Source organism: Lytechinus variegatus, chromosome 1, assembly GCF_018143015.1.
Source record: "Lytechinus variegatus isolate NC3 chromosome 1, Lvar_3.0, whole genome shotgun sequence".
Classification (NCBI taxonomy): domain Eukaryota; kingdom Metazoa; phylum Echinodermata; class Echinoidea; order Temnopleuroida; family Toxopneustidae; genus Lytechinus; species Lytechinus variegatus.
This window is the reverse complement of record NC_054740.1, coordinates 89454247-89470866: the sequence shown is the minus strand read 5'-3', so window position 1 is coordinate 89470866 and position 16620 is coordinate 89454247. Positions and strand designations below refer to the sequence as shown.

The 16620-nt window shown below is 34.4% G+C and overlaps 1 protein-coding gene across 4 annotated transcripts in view; it reads right to left on the bottom strand.

The window, feature by feature from the left end:
- LOC121427793 overlaps nucleotides 1-16620 on the bottom strand; it is a 78289-nt gene that overhangs the window by 31617 nt on the left and 30052 nt on the right. The window lies entirely within an intron of this gene.

Below are 16620 nucleotides of genomic sequence, written 5' to 3'. Positions count from 1 at the left end.
TGAATTTTCAGCAAAAAATGTTAAATTATCTCAAACGCTTGTATATTCATATCTGAATAATTTCTTTTCATTTTAAATTATAGGAATGTATTATTTTCATTTGCTACATAAATTGACATATATGTAAGCAGTTCTCAATGCAAATGCAACCTTTTAAAACTTAAGTTTAGAGATACATGAATGCACAAACAAACAAATACTCACTGTAAATAATCACTGTAAATTTCATTTAGTTTTAATTCCCATCTATTTATGCGAAGTGCAAAATTGAGACTAGTGCTAAACATGTAAAACACATTATTACATGTGTAGTTGTACCTGCTTGACATGGGAGTCTCATGCTCTTCCACAAATAATTCTGAATGACAAAAATAAGTCTGCATCGTGTTGTCAAGCAATGAATACATACTGGCTGGTGACGCTTTCTAGAGAGTGCTAGCAGTCTCCGGCGCTTGAGACGCAGTCGGTCAAGTTTTTTACAGTTTGGTTGGGAGTATATTGCCCCAAGAACAACACCATCTGTTGAGTATTCCAAGGCCATGGTAGACATGCTTTTATGTCTGTATGTTCCATTCACATATATCCATGGAAAGGCTTCCAGTGGTCTTAACTACATTTTAAAAGTATCTCCAGGAGTACATGTATGTCAAGATGCCAATTTATTACCAGAATCAGTGCATAATCCATCAGGGAAAAACCGAAAAAGAGACACTTGTGTTGTCATAGAAACCTGTCAGATAAAAAAAACCTACTTTGATATGTCTTTCCTCAATATGCAAAATGCATTATATCACATTCAGGTTGCTATGGAAACTGAAGAGGGAGATTGTGATCGATTCTCCTTTGGTTTAGAACATCTTGTCAATGAAGATGATCTCATAAGAACTCTACTGTCTTTCTCATTTAACACAAAGACAGTATCATCATTTCATTATGTGACAACATTGTACATGTACCTTTAAATAAAAGTAATGAATCCCAGTGAAAAGACATGCAAGCAGTAATAATCATAATTCCATCACACACAGAAAAACTAGTCTGAAATTACAAGTCTTTCACATATAATATGTTCCTATCTACTATTGATTTGCTCACAGCTGATAACAATGATCTTTCCATATTAGATTTTTTATTCAATGTTCCAAGTTTTCCAGAAAGACAGTGATCTAGTAATGGAAAGATATTTCATTGTTTATACAGAGGTCCACTGGTCGCTTCAGTACTAGTGGATTTATGTTATCTTTTGTTCATAATAAAACCCATCATACCAAACATCTCAAAACTTAATTTTAAAGTGCGCCCAAGCCCATTCAAAGTGTCACAAAAATGATATCTATAATAAAAGGAAGCAAGAATGTAGTTCTGGCTATAAAATAAAAAGATTTTGACACTTCTTTCAACTGCAAAACAACCCCAGCTGAAGAAGGTCCTTCCTCCTGATGTATCATCTTCTGGAATCTATCAAACAGGCATGTGCTTACAAACAAGCCATCTTTCATGCAGAAATCTTGCAATCTGAATAGGGTAACCTAAAAGAAAAAGCTCTTCCAGGAATAAATCCAACAGATTCAGTTGATACCATTTATACAGGAGTGGAAGAACTCAATCCATGTACCACCAAAGTTCAACCTTGATAACCGCAAGAGACTGACAAACTGGTAGAACACAGGATTCAACACAAATTTGATTCCACGTCAACATCTGAAACTGGCAATAAACAAATAATTTATTGATCTCTGAAGTTTTTACAGTGAATTGTAATCTTCATGTTACACAAATCAAATCATTTACTATTGTGCAGGTATAGAGCTGGCTCACTGATTCAAATTAAGATTAAAGTGATAACTGCTTCATTTTCCTAAATGAGCATTGGAAAGTTACTGGAACATGTACAATTAAACAGTGGCATGCACACACCGCTTGATTTTCAATGCTTACTTTATATTGATGCAGATTTTAAGTGAAATATCCAGTGGCCTTGACAAAATAAACCCTTTCACTACCAGTGGAAGTTTATAGCAATTATAATGTCATCTCATGAATGCTGGTACACACGCATGTCCTACATGTTCTTTCAATGAAAATGGTATATCTACATGTATATGCAGTGTTAATCATGACTGCAATAATGAACCTTGATGCTTTAACTATTTTGTCACAAGATGTGTTAAAAAAATTGGAGAGGAGATTCTTTATCATGCCTCTATTGAAATATACACATCTAAACCCCTCAAAAAAGTTCTGCGATGATTTTTTTTGTTACTGAGGTATAAAAGATGAAACTGGTATCATTGAAAAGCTTGATTATTCTTCTTTGATAATAATGATAATAACAATAATAATAGGCATATAAATAACACCATCTATCTATAAATATTCTAATCGGAGGCACATTGTTATTAATCATTAACAATGATGTACATCTGCTGTGATTATGAAATCATGGAATGTCTAGCAACTCTGAATATAGGGAAAGTCAGAAGTAGAATGTTCCAAAATGCAGTGTTCTCAAATTTTTATCATGCAGGAGGGTGACAGTGAATGTTTTGCTTGGAGTGAAAGCTTTCATAAAATTATCAGTATTAATGAAACTAACATCTCTTTTTTTTTAATTCAACATCCTAAAACTGTTTGAAATGACAAGGGTCACATTATTTCAACCACAATAACACATCCAATCCATTGCACAAATGAGAATACACAATTTGTAGATTTTCAGGCATCAATGCATCAACATCATTCAAACTCGTTCCATCCTGGAAACAATGGGAAATTCGCTATTGAAAAGAACAAATTTTGAAACATTTCACTTTTGACATTGCTCCACATTTATCATGTCTGCACATTCTATTATAACATTAGCATTACAAATGATACATGATTGTAAGGAAGAATATTCATGCTTTCCAATGATGATTCCACTTCTACTACATGATGATGGCACACTGAGAAAAATATCACCGCTCGAACTTGAGCTGCAGAACTGTTTTTAGGGGTTCATATAGTACATGTAGCTGTGCTCTTGCTACAGTGAAATTATCATGCACAATGGATAAATTTCATTTTATATACAAAATGTAGTGGCCCGTATTCTGAAGTCAGGTTTAACTTAAACTCAGGTTTAAAGTTGTGGTTTAAGTATGGAAAGCCAATTGTTACATAAATCACTAACGGTAGATATAGCATATTTCAGCTCTTTTGGCATCTGACTTCAGAATACAGGCCAGGGTCTCTATACGTAGCAAGCTAATTTTGGTTTAAACCCTTGAATTCCTTTTGTATTATGAACATTTTTTTGTGTGTGTTAATATGACAAATTAATTATTTCTAATTTGTATTTCATCATAATAGTATGAACATGAAAAGTTAAACTGACAAATCGATTGAAAGATAAGCAGCAATTTAATGATACTACGGAAGTTTCAAGCATTTTAATCAATTCAATAGAGCATAACTAAAACAAATAGTGGTGATAAGCTGATAATAAAATTATGGTTGGCACATCATTATAAAAATATAGATGAACAAAATAATGAATGGAATGGTTATCAATGGGAACCTCCGGCTACAACATATTAATATTTTCTCTATTTTTCCAATCACCCTTTATTGGGTACCGTACGGTTTGTACACGTCAGGAAAAACTATTACCTGAATGCATAACATTTATGCTGCATCAAATAAGTGGCAAAAAGGCCCTAAATACACATGTAATCGTTTGGCTTCTGATACTTCCTATATGTGTTAACAGCCATACTGTAAACAATACATATAACCCAATAAAAATCTTTTTAGGATAAAAAGCTAATTCACCCTTCAACCTACATGTACATGCAATTACTCAGCACCATTCATGAAAGTTACTGGTATCTCTTTAAAAAAAGAGAATATAAAGTACAAAACTACAAGACTCAAGTACACATAATCAATGCCTAACGTGTGTACAGTAATAAAATTATTTCTTCAGAACTCACAAAATGATGAATACATAAAATAATACACGTCAAAGGGATCTTGTTCATCACCCTTTTGCAAGAACAAATGTCACTCTGACCTCCTTTCATATCCTGCATTAAAGAATTGAACAGTTTGCCAATTGATATAAAAAAATAGTACCTTTTTCCACTTTCGAAAGGTTATCCAAAGCCTACTTTCTTGAAAGGTTATGATTATTTTCCTTCAATATTTATTTTTCTTTGTGGGTGGGTGTGTTTGTATTGGTTTCCAACTTTCTATTCTACATGTAGTTTAGCACCTTGACCTGATACAAAATTTTTTCTTATGTGTTTTGTAGATTAGTATCTATATTCTATGTTCAATCATGTATTAAAAATATACCAGGGCCCCTCTCAGAAGCCTTGCTTTTAAAGGGGTCCTAAAACCAATTTGTCTATGGTATGATGTGCTTATGTACTCATATGCATTGTATGTTTATCTATTTCGAGTATAATGTGATGTTATTTGGGTTTTAAATAAACTTCAACTTGAACGATTACCACTCATTGAGATTTACATGTACACTTTTTTAAAGCATTTCACAGAGAGAAATGCTTCAACAATGGACAGTACAAACAAAATTGAGAGAATTACACAAAAACTTTCTACCAAATAACATATAATGATAATTTCAAATATCAGCAATAATTTTTTATAGAATTTTTCTTTTTATTGTTTAATAATCATTAATGTAGCAGTTATTAATTACAATAAAGATCAATGTGAATTCAATGTCTTTTTCCAAAGAAATTTCAATGTTTATGGTTAAGGTGACTTCACCTTATATTTTTGTGTTTTTCTAAAGAATCTCATTACATTTCGTAACTCTTGAAGTTTAGTAATAGAGCACTTTCCTGAGTATCTTTGGGTGGTGACACACATACATTAACTGTACACCAAAAGTTGGCTGAAGCCAGATAACCCCCTTCTTTTGAGAGCGGGACTGATGCTGGCATGGACAGTCTACAGTGTGATAAGGTTTGAAGGCAGTGTTGCGATTGGAATGTGTATCACCCACCCCCCCCCAAAAAAAGGACTATAAAGGTATACCAATGGATCAAGTAAAATGTTGATAAAGTCAGGCGACTTGTGTCAGTCACGTGAATAGGCAACATGAAGGCGGCATATGGTACTTATCATGGGGATGATGATTTCAAGGCACTTTCAGTACACTTTCGGCGGGCGTATGTTTACACCACCCAAATTGCACGGGTGAAGGACACTTCAAAGGCAGCCTCGGAGGTGGCCTCAAACTCAACACATGTGAATCCAACTTTTAAACAAGGCAAAAGCAATTTTGTGTCTCGACCACTTATAAAATAACCAGAAATATTGTGATTTGCGAGGGCACGCAAGAGAATTATATCGAAACTTCACTGTGAAATGACTGGGATGGAATAATACTTGTCATAAGAGCCTTGCACGTTAACTTTAATGTTGACCTGAAAATGACCTTTGACCTCACCATGTGACCTCCAACTCCAGCATAATAGGCAGGTTGCCTAAGTACATCCATGGAGCTAACAGAGATAGCTCTATGGTACATCTACCATCCAAGTTTTGTTGAAAAGTAACTTACGGTTGCGGAGTTAGGTGTCATTTAGAGTCTTGCATGTAAACTTTAACGTTGACCTGAAAGTGACCTTTGACCTAACCATGTGACCTCCAACTGCAGCATAACATGCAGGTCCCCCAAGTCCATCTACCATCCAAGTTTGGTTGAAAAGCGACTTACAGTTGCGGAGTTAGGTGTCATAAGAGTCTTGCATGTAAACTATAACGTTGACCTGAAAATGACCTTTGACCTTACCATATGATCTCAGACTGCAGCATAACATGCAGGTCCCCCAAGTCCATCTACCATCCAAGTTTGGTTGAAAAGTGACCTACGGTTGTGGAGTTACATGTAGGTGTCATACTGTAAGACAGTCTTGCATTTAAACTTTAATGTTGACCTGAAAATGACCTTTGACCTAACCATGTGACCTCTGACTGCAGCATAACATGCAGGTCCCCTAAGTCCATCTACCATCCAAGTTTGGTTTGAAAGCGACTTACGGTTGTGGAGTTATGTGTCATTACAGGTTTGTGAAGGACGGACAACTGACGGACGACATTTGGATCACCTTTGGTGGGTGAGACAAAAATTTGATCATTTTATTAGAACACTTTATACCAAAGAAGGTTTCATTGACCATGATAATCGTTCACATCCATTTTTATCCTGTCTGTCCAGTCCAATATTCTTGAACATTTCAACAACAATTACCCCCCCCCAAAAAAAAAAAAAAAACAGAAGAAATGTTGGAAATAGGACCCTCATCCTGATATAAGAGGGAACATATTAGAGTTGCTAACTTCAGAATGAAATGTTGAAAGCATGAATATGTAAAATTATAAAAATAAGAGTCGAGTCAGAATATATGTACATGTAAGCTTGCAAAACCAGTTTGTAATCCAATCTAGCACTACATGTATTTTGGTATCACAACAAAGTACCCACTTCGAAGCTATATTACATAGCACTTTCAATACATGGGAAAGAAGCGAAGACATTCAAAAAATAAAACAAGAGCATTTCACAATTGAATACAGTAAAATATCTCCTTTCCAATATTAAACAAGAGCATATCTTTGGATTATACAAGTACACAATGCAATAGATTACTATCATAAGTGCACATTTATATTAGAGGGCTCTCAATTTTTGCCATTTCTCTATTAAATGGATGTTTTACTTCGCTCCAAATTCTATGTTGTGTGTCTGCTAGTAAAACACCTCTATATCTCTCCAATGGACATGGCTTTAAAACAAAGAGTAATGAACTATAACAAATTACACTAATGAATAATTCAATAACATTCACAGGTACTCCAGTGCAAGATGTCATGATTTTTATATCAACTTAGTGCTTGGTCACATAGCAGGTAGCAGCATACATCATTGAGCAGATAGCATGATGAATATAAATACAAGATGAAGACAGAGAGCTGGTCTGTGTATATCACAAGCCAAAGTACACTGTATGAATGATGTTAAATGGTAAAAGACCTCGACATTGCATACCAATATGCAGAGGATCAAAGTGAAATGCACTCCATGTATGTAAAACTTCACCTTTATTTACATTTTAGTATTCATTGCTTTGTCAACAAATTTTACACTCATACATGTGTAATGAGAAAAAAAGGTGTTTGTTACGGTCTAGAAGCAATCAGACATAATTCTCTTAAAATAAATTATAGTCATGTGATTCCCAGAGAGATTTAAAATTGAATTAATGTGTACCAAAGTACAAATTAGTCTTCTTTGATAAACTTTTGATACCCTTTTATCATCTGGTGAGGTTGAAACCTAGACCAATGGGAAATGATTCAATCACACTCTTCATCTCTCTATGATATTAGAATCAAAAATTATATTTTTAATGATTTAATAAGCAATATTCAATAGTAAAAACAACAGAAGTTCTACTGAAGAAAATGCTTGCCTGCAGATTTCTGCAAAGTAGCAAAAGGGATAAAACACACATACATGTACATGTACATGTAAGTTTACACACTGCAAAATTTCTTTGGACACAATTATTAATTAACTTTGAAGATTGCTCCAAGTAACTAAGGAAGTTCCAAACGGTTTCAAAATTCAAATCAGTCAAAATACTTCTCTTTGTTTGTTCTCCATCTCACTTCCAAGTATATCACTCAATTTTTTTAAAGATAACGAGTGAACAGCTTTTCCAAGTTGAATTCGTGGCAGTGACAAACAAGAAAATCCAAAATGAGAAGACTTGCCAAGCAATACCATAAGATGCACACACACACACTGGTTTATGATCAAGACAGGTTGCAGAGTAAAGGTTTACCAGTAAGAATCCAGCAGTCTAATATTACAATCTGACACCAACTCCATGGATAGCAACATGGATATAATGTAATTAGATAATAGCTGATGAGGAAACTAGGTGAGGAAGGCCAATTAAGATGAGAGACCAACACACAAGAGCTCTTCAAATCTTATTTATCACCATGGACGATGTCGCCAGACTTGGGCAAGGATGACTTAATAAAGGGAATCAGGTCTTCAAGGTAGGCCTATAGAGCAGAAGTATAAACTTAGAATCCCTCCACATTAGTTCTCAAACTGAAAATAACCATCAAGTCTGCCCTTGATCAAAGACAGAATCTTTCTGCCTATTAGACATGGAATCAGCAAAGTTTTGCCACCCGCAGCTTTCATTTGAAGCAATACTGAACAACTGAGAAAAAAACAATAGAACAGTGAATAATCCAGCAAGCATTATGTTACAAAAAATACTAACACTTCACTATTTCCTCTCTCTCTCTCTCTCCCTCTCCTGAGACCTACTGAACAACGTCTTCTTTTTCCCCTAAGTAGCCCTGTTCATATATATCTACCTCCTATCACTATTCACACATTACATCTAGCGGATTGTGCACAAAGAGCTATCGTCAAAGCAGTTGATATCCTCACATTAATATTGATATGCATGCATTAGTACTTAAACTTACTGTCAGGGGTAGATCTGAACTTCTCGTATGTGTTTTGTTTCTGCCGTTATAAAAAAGATCCCATAGTTACAATTTAATTAGTAGAATAAAAAAAATATTTAAAAGTTTTACAGGTTATAAGATATTAAATCGCAATCATGGAATGGCAGATCTGTGTGTTGTGCAGTGAAGCACATAGAAATGAACTCCATGCTCTAAGGAGGGAATCCTGGTTTAATATTGTCCTACAATTTATGTTTGTTTTGGTTTACAAAGATTATCAAAATGCATGAGCATGAAGTTTATGCTTAAAAGTTTCATTCTAATTTGATGAACTTTTGAAAGGGTAACATTTTCAAACATTGGCATCTGCAACACAGAGAATTCTGTTCATATTTTAATATTTCCCAACATGGATAACAGCAAAATAAGACAATTTCAAAATACAAACATAGCTTACATGTAACATGGGTTTTGCTTCACTACAGTATTATTGTGTTATTAACAACAGCAAAAGAGAAATTATACATATTTGAACAGGGCTCTGAATGCGTGAAAACAACCTATGGGAGAATAATATATGTAGCTTCACACAGAAAATAAGAAAAATGCCATCAGCATCTCCATGACTTCATTGCATAGCCGGCCTTGCTTTCCACTGTAGAAAAACAACATCTTTCTATTGAAAGTAAGTATTAAAGACCACCTTCAAATATCATGAAATACACTTGACTATTTGCAGCTTTCTCACACTAAAAATATTAGTTTTTGGAGGATAAACAAGACTTAAAAAAACAAACAAGGGAATGAAATTTGAAATGCAGCATCTTCAATTTCACCTTCATGTACTGTTTTCCATAAAACCCCTAAAAAGAAAAAAAAAATAGCTGCAATGTAGCCTGGAATGAGCTCACATCTTATTTAGATAACAGGGAAACAAAATGAGCATTCAGGAGGCATAATCATGTGAACTACGGTTCAAGCAGTGTTCATGAAGAAAAAACTTTTGAAATCAAATTCGCTGTAGTAGAGTTACTGAAAACAGGTGCCATGTTTTAACATTATGAATCAAGCTTTAATAGTGTTTTTCACAGAAGTATTCCCACCTTGTCAAATGAACACTGATTTGTACACTCTCTACAACATACATCTAGTATGCAGTTAAGCTCTGGATTTAGATTTATAACGTGTTTACATGTGATCGACTTTCGGTTCAGAACCGCAAGCCGATGCAGAATCGGCTTTGGGGTTTCTTCAGGAGGTGGACCTCTGGTATGAATTTGGTGATCCCACCTCGAAGCTATAGAAAGTTATTGGGTGTACAACACAATTGTTGAGACGACGATGCCGACGCCGGAAAAAATGATACATGTACCTACATGTATGTCTCGCTCCGCTATGCAGGCAAGACAATTTAAACAATAATATTTAATAGTTCAATCTTGATATAGATATAATCTTGTGATTATTGAGCAAAGGGGGATTAAAAATATTTCATGATGTACAGGAAGTGGTTTTCATTGTTCAACTTATTTAAAGATCCATCAATGACAAATACATGTAGATATTTCACACTTTAATATAAAGGATTTATAGCTCATCAATGAAGAAGGGAATCCAATTAGTTTGGTCAGTAAGCCAGTATCTACATGTATGTGTACATAGGCCTATACATTAAAACACATATCATAGTAGAATGTATTTCAGTGGCTATTTTTCAATTCCAATACAAGTCAAGTTGGTCCTTATTGTCAAATCTTTAAATATTCAAATATTGTATGATTCAAACTAAGTTAATTCAAACATAAAAAACAAAAAGAAATACTGAGTGAGGGACATCATCAATTCTCTCATTTGCATGTGACTATTAAGTTGTGCATATTATTTTGCGAAAAATGAGCAAAATTTTAAAATGTCATAACTTATTTCACATCCGATATGACAAAATTATCAGCATTATGCTTGTCTGATTTTTCTATATTGATTCAAATCAACACTTTTCTGAGGTGGACTTGACCTTTAAGATCCATTTTGAGTTCTCTCAATTCCTGAGTTTCAAAACATTGAATAAAAATGTGCATTCCACCACTGTATGTACATGTAGGCTAATCCGATTTAAACGCTATTAATACTGGACCATCAGTTGAAGGTTTTTCTCACATTGTGATGTCTCAAATGGCATACTCACGTTTTAAAACACCCTTATTTAAAAAAATACAGACAGGACTTGGTCAGTTCTTTAAAGGTCAAGTACGCCTCAGAAAAATGTTGATTTGAATCAATAGAGAAAAATCAAACAAGCACAATCCTGAAAATTTCATCAAAATCGGATGTAACATAAGAAAGTTATGACATTTCAAAGTTTCGCTTATTTTTAACAGAATAGTTATATGAACGAGCCAGTTACATCCAAATGAGAGAGTCCATGATGTCACTCACTCACTATTTCTTTTGTTTTTTTATTGTTTGAATTATACAATATTTCAATCTTTACGAATTTAACGATAAGGACCTCCTTGCCAGAAGCACAAAATGTTAAACTAATGGAATTCCACGTGTTCAGGAAGGAATAAAATGTCATTTCACATGACAATAACGAAAAAATAAAAATATTTCATATTTCATATATACAATACAAAATAGTGAGTGAGTGATGTCATAAGTTCCTCATTTGCATACCGACCGAGATGTGCATATAACTGTTTCGTGAAATGAAGCGAAAATTTCAAATGCCATAACTTTCTTATTTTACATCTGATTTTGATGAAATTTCTTTATGCTTGTTGAAGTTTTCTCTTTTTATTCAAATCAAGTTTTCGTTGGGGAGGACTTGTCCTTTAATACTTCCTGATTTGTTCTAATTCTCTCTCTCTTCCTTGATAATACTCCCAGTCAGATTTGTATTTTTCAATCCTTGCAGTAGTTGGTACATGCAATACATGTACATGTAGGCGGTGAAAACATTTAAAAAAAGGAAATTTTTATTAATGGAGGATCTAACGACAATACTAATTGTTTGAGACATTAACAACATTTTGACATACATATATGTTTCAGGGAAAGTTCACCCTGACAAGTAGTTTCTTACAAGTATAAAAAAAGAAAAAATAATAAAAATATTAGTGAAGGAATGAGGAAAATCCATCAAAGATTGAAGTTATTGGAAGTTAACTTTTGTTTTATATGTATGCAGCTTTCTACATGTATCATGAATTAAAAAAAATCAATGAAATGTAATTTTCTAAAAAAATTGAAATGTTTTTTATTGTACCTTCAGTATATCAATAGACAAATCACTTCACATCAACTACTGAAAGAAAAAAATGATTTAGATATCATGGACCATTAAATATTGAAATTAATGCATTTTTATATTTATATCATATGTTGTGCCCGATTGGTCACGATGTCACAAATCAAAAACTAAAATTCTAATAACTTTCTTAATGTTTGATGGATTTTCCTTCACCAACTAGTTTTTTTTTGTATTGTGACAATGTTTTTGTCAGTGTGACTGACCCTTTAAAAAGGAGGATTTTTTTTATTCATTAGACATGCAATGATATATGGACAAATGTGTCCAATGTTACTACTATACTGATGTTCACAACAGAGGGTGCTAACATATGTTCAATCTCTGCAGATGATCAAGTACTATACATGTTTTTGTCAAATGAGTGTGCACTCCAACACAAGAGGGCATTTACTAATTCAGAACAGATAACATATTGATGCATACATTGACAAAAAGTCTATTTAATTTTAATATGAAGGTGGTGTGTCTTAACCCTGACTGGACAGGGCTTTTGCACCCCATTGCTGTCATGTCAAGGACAGCTAGTAGACCCGGCACTGAATATCTAAATTAATAATAATGTTCCATTCATATAGCGCAGCTACTATAATTGCATTACACTCTACTGTGCTTCATACTTGGTATCATATTATTTCCCGGCTGGAGATGAACCGCCGTGTAGGCGATCAAGCATTCAAGGAATAAATCCTATCAGGTACGTGTACCCATTGACCTCACCTGGGTCGAGTGCAGCACAATATGGGTAAATTTCTTGCTGAAGGAAAACATGCCATGGCTGGGATTCGAACCCACATCCATCTGATCGAAAGACCAGAGCTGTAACCACTACACCATGATGCCCCCAAAATTACCATTTACATATTTTGGAAAAGGTGATAAATTAATTTGAATAATTTGTGTTACTTGCGATTCTCATTGTAGGGACTGCAGGTAACATGACTTATACAGCTACGGCCACAAAGACTTACAAGATTATAGAGCCTTGAAAAATGAATATCACTGCAGAACAATAAAATAACACTGAATATCAATATTTTAGTGTTTGCATTCTGAATAAAAATATTATTCCAAAGCAATTTAAAATTACTTTTCAAGTGTGATGAACTTTGAACAGAGGAAATGTGACATCTTATTTCAGAAGCTCACTTGGGATTAGAATAATATGTAAAGGCATGCAGATGGCAAAGAAGAAGGGTTTACAAGTATTTTTTATTTGGTTCGATGGTTTTTACAAAATCTGGCATGCCACTTATTGAAAAAAAAATCATATTATGGTCAATTGTAGTGCTGCAAGTCAGGCGGCATGTTCGGGTTCGGTTCGGCAGGATTCGGCAATTTTTTTCCGAACTTTGGTTCGGTTCGGGGTTCGGCAATAAATGCCGAATTAGATTTAACATATTAAAATTAAAGATCGCCGACCTCCAAACAAATAATCTCTTAGATGAACTGTCATGTATTAATAATAAATTTCGTTTCTAAAAAGAATAGTTAAGATAATTGTTGAACTTTCTTTTGTTTTAATAAACAAAAAAATAAGTCATTTCTACTTTCATTTTTAAAATGAAAATAAAAAAATCAAAAGAAAAAAATATTGATAACGAGAGAATCAGGACAGAAACAGAATTACAAAGATCAGAATATTTTTTTCACGATTATTTCATGTAGCTCTGATCATGATCGATTACGATGTCATTGCCAACGCAGCTTCTCAAATTGGAAAGTGTTGATCGGGAATGTCGAAATAGTAGACAAACAACCTCCACTCAACTGTTATTATACTGGTAAAATTCACATTCCAAAGAATATGAGTGTTTTAGAAAGTCCCTATTTTCTGTAAAGTGGTAAAATCTGGTCAATGAATTACTTTAAAAAGATAAAATATCAGTCCATTCTTGGTCCAGAAAGATCGACGCTACGTGACTTCAAACATATTTCTAACACGAAAATGAGTACATGGGACTGTACTGCGTATTTTAGTGTTGTGAAATCACTCGGCGTTGATCGTCAGAACTAAGACGGAACTGATAATTTATCATTTCATTTTCAGTAATTGGCCAGATTAAACCACTTTTAAGAAAATATTGACAATGGAAAAACGTTTCAAGTTTGGAATACAAATTTTACCTGTATAATAGCAACCGAGAGCAGGTTGTTTGGACTTCCTGTTTCAACTTTCCTTACCAACCATTTCCGGAACATCGATCAGGGAACATGCGTTGATTTGGTTTGAATTTTTATCTTTTTTGTTTTTTTCACCCTCATTCCTTCATCTCTTATTTATTTATCTTTTATATTAATATGGAAATTTCAGAAGGTGGAATATATATACTTTACCATTACTTTGTCAGTCACAAGGAATTAATTTATGTCTTTTCAATTAATTGTACATCCGATTATAGCAATACGTAAATCAACTACACTTTTTAACTGAGTTAAGCTTAAAATGTCCCTACATTTTATAAGGAAAAAATATATTCATGTTTAGGCCTGGGACGATTGTCATTATTACCATTCGATTATTTCCTGGAAAAATAATTGCATGATTCGATTGTTCGTCGGGAATCACGTCTTTTAAGTCACAATAGTTGACCTACTTTATGGTGACCCCCCCCCCATGAAGAAATCTCCATCAAAGTCACATGTTTAGCATAAATGAGGCCCTTTTCCCCCTTCTCCATGATTTTTTATATCATAAGAAACTTCATGAAATGAGATTAAATCTTTCAGTTTATTGTTCCAATGAAAATCTTTCCTAAATCAATACTGGTACCCTGGTATTATGCATGCATCCCTCCAAGTGCCACACCCCTGCATATAAATGAATCAGCCCCGCCGAGTCCAAAGACGTAAACAACTCATTCATGAAGTATATTCTTTGAGACTGAGCCCAGGTGGAGCATTTCACTTGAAAAATTTCATCCCTTGCCCACACCATGTCCCCGCCTCCACTTGTGGCACTGCCCACGATGCTACACATGTATTAGAAAAAAATATTTCATTTGAAATACCTTTCAAAATTACGATTTTTTATCATTTGAACCTACATGTATAACTGGGTCTATTTTTGGAGACTAGTCGAGAAAGTACTGGTGAAGGCGGGCGCGTGTTGGAATGTAGTTTTCATTGGTTGAGGGGGATATAAAAAAGGTTGCATTGTTCTGAAACATGAAAGAAATTCTCCGGCTCCCACCCCCTATCCTTCCCTCTCTCTTTCCCTCACACGCGCGCGCACACACACACACAGATGGGGGAGGGGTCAATTTATTTCTGAAGTCATGACCTTTCCTGATAAGGGAACCACATGCCTTCCGCTTCTTTGTTTCCCAAAGTTTCATTGGCTATCCGAAGGTCCAATCAGCTCAAGTGAGCTGGTTATGTGTTTACTTATTATTGTGCACGCACCCAATGACTTATTTTGTGTATGAGGGCAAGGTCGGGTGGGATTAACATTTTTTCGGAGCGCTATCATGTTGGTATGTAACTGTGAATGTGATACAATCATTGATAATTTTTGAAACATTACCTCGGTAACATAATTTTTAAACCTGTAAAAAACAGCTGTCATCATTGTTTTCTTGTCATTTTATTATTATTACTTGGGTATTAGAGTTATCCCAACGTCATAATCGGGATCTGCCGAACATTCGATTAGTGTAAATTTTGCTTATCGATTGGTGATTGGCGGCATGCCAATCGAACCATTCGATCAATCGATGTTTACTCCCAGGCCTATTCATGTTTATAAAAAAAAATTGAAAATGATAAAAATTTAATCAAACACGAGACCGAAACTGTCATACTTTGTCATTTACGAGGAATGAATTTATGTCTGGTTCTTTTTCTTTATTAAATACAAAATGATTAGGTCCGATTACGATCACGATCGATTACGGCAATACGTCATTACACGACACTTTTATACCGAGTTTAGCTTCAAAATGCCCCCTCATTTTATCAAGAAAAAATATATTTATGTTAATAAAATATTCTTAAGTTGATAACAGTTCAATCAAAGACGAGATGGGAGCTATCATAGTGGATTTTAAAAATGTATTGAGTGGAATTCTCTTTGTGCACAATCACTAACCAATATATATTTTGTTAATTTCATACTTATATCTATGTAGTTATCGCATTTACGCATTGCATACAAACATACTTTTTTTACCGAACTTCCGAACCAGGCCTTTGAGTTCGGTTCGGTTCGGAAGTGCCAAGTTCGGCGAACTTCCGTTCGGTTCGGCGGTTCGGCTGCAGCACTAGTCAATTGGTCATGGATAAATCTTTGTCTTCCTGCTTGGTGTTAATGCATCCACTATAATTGGCTTTGCATAAAAAATATTTTTGAGTGGTGAATGTAATTGCCATGACTGAAAAGATGGGTGATAAAATTATTTGTGTTGTAACCACGAACCCCTTCACAGCTCGCAGTGAGTGAATAATAAACAAGGCAAAAGAAATTTTGTGTCTCGCCCACTTATGAAAAATAACCAGAAATATCGTGATTTGCGAGGGCACGCAAGAGAATTATATTGAAAACTTCATTGTGAAATGACTGGGATGGAATAACACTTGTCATATTAAAGAGCCTTGCACGTAAACTTTAATGTTGACCTGAAAATTACCTTTGACCTTTCCATGTGACCTCCGACAGCAGCATAAAATGCAGGTCTCCCAAGTCCATCTACCATCCAAGTTTGGATGAAAATGACATATGGTTGCAGAGTTAAGTGTCACAAGAGAGTCTTGCATGTAAACTTTAACATTGACCTGAAAATGACCTTTGACCTTATCAT